Below are 1,756 nucleotides of genomic sequence, written 5' to 3' on the forward strand. Positions count from 1 at the left end.
ACTAGTGAAGAATAGGCTGTCACCAAGTGCGATATGAGTGAAGAGCATTCATGCAGAGCCAACAGGTGTCATCTATCTCCACTTCTTCAAGAGTATTTTGGGATCCAAAGCAACTTGTCCCTTCACTAACACTTCACTAACAGTAACATCTGAATATATTTGCGTAATAAAACAATTAACATGATAACATTAGTAATACTCGTGATATAACTATAGTTATACAGAAAATACAAGATCTTAAATAGTTACAAGTTTACTTCCTAAATATAATACAATAATACGTTATAGGAAGGCTTATAGAATTTTATTTTATTTTTTACAAAAATATTCATAAAGCAAGATGCCAATCAAATAAGATGAAACGATTCATTTTTTGTATAACCAAATATCATATTTTTCTACTAATGAATTTTTACAGAAAAATAAATTTAAAAAACAAAATAATATTTAAAAGTGCAATCTCTAATAAAGTTATGAAGGTAAAAAAGTGTAATTTTCTTATAATCTGCAAGAAATGTTGTTTTCAAGGACACATTAATAAAAAAAATCATCAAAACTAAATTTATGAAACAAATAAAATTGTAAAAAATACACAAATAATGATTTTATAAAATTTTTGTAATCAATTTATTAAAAACTTGAAATTTGGAGGCGCCGGGCATCGATCCCGGTACCTCTCGCATGCTAAGCGAGCGCTCTACCATCTGAGCTACGCCCCCTTTTAAAATGCATTCACTATCAAGCAACATTTAAAATGCAAATCAGGTTTTCTCGTCAGACATGAGATGAAGAGTGACTTTGCAAGAGTAGTTCAGCCATCCGCAACATTACAAATCACATTAATTCATGTAAGTTATATATTATATTTTACCTTATGGTATTATTTCTCACATTTTCGCCATTTCTCAACCTTATAATCTAGTTGTTAGAATTCTGTCGCGGAAACTCTTACCCCAAGCATGGGAACTGTAACTGTTAGCATGTCTTCATAGAACAGTTCTTTAGTAATTTTATAAACTCCTAGAAAGTTTGACAATTGACCGCAGCCTGAAGCCTCGTTCTCTCTATGTATTAATTATCATAATTACGTAGAATTCTGTACGTATACGTTTTCAGAAATCTACTTAAAGTGATCTAGGTAAAGGTGGCGTTCAAAACAAATCTAATTTAATAATTTCCAATTGTTATTCGTTATATTTTTACACTAATAATTTACTACTAAACTACATTTTTCGCTTCCTTAGCGCTAAAAAGGGGAAATATAACAAATGAAAGACCACAAAAAAGATGATTGTCATATAAATAATTAAAATAAAAGTATAGAGATGGTAAAAGAAAAAGTAAGAGTAGCAGAAAATAAATCAAGCACTTCATCAACTAAATATTGCAAATAAAACCACATAGATAAAGGAATATTTTAAAACTAAACTGAAAATAAAAATCGGTAAGAGCAGGGATCCGTCACTAAGATCATCGTACTTCTTCATCATTTATGTTTGGAAAACTGAAAAGAGATTTTGTTGTTTTATTTGTGTTTAAAAACAATAAAAACAGTGGACCGGGGGATAAAAAGTTTGGACTCTTAAAAGATACTTTTCTAACATCAATTCTATCCACAGAGAAATGTTTAACCGTCTGACTCTATCTGGAGGAGCAATATAACCAACCAAGACCTTAAAAACGCACAAAAAATATTGTAGGCATGAAGAAAAGTGTTAGGACCACAACGCAATTCACATACAAATTTTCAATCCTC

General features: G+C 30.2%; 1 non-coding gene across 1 annotated transcript; it reads right to left on the minus strand.

Annotated features, from left to right (window-relative positions):
• Window positions 1-646: 646 nt before the first annotated feature.
• TRNAA-AGC (transfer RNA alanine (anticodon AGC)) lies at window positions 647-719 on the minus strand. Its single transcript has one exon. It is a non-coding gene; the product is annotated as a tRNA-Ala (tRNA).
• Between the last annotated feature and the right edge of the window lie 1,037 nt (window positions 720-1,756).

Source organism: Halyomorpha halys, unplaced genomic scaffold (assembly GCF_000696795.3).
Source record: "Halyomorpha halys isolate HHAL.00 unplaced genomic scaffold, Hhal_1.1 Scaffold2460.1, whole genome shotgun sequence".
NCBI classification, from domain to species: domain Eukaryota; kingdom Metazoa; phylum Arthropoda; class Insecta; order Hemiptera; family Pentatomidae; genus Halyomorpha; species Halyomorpha halys.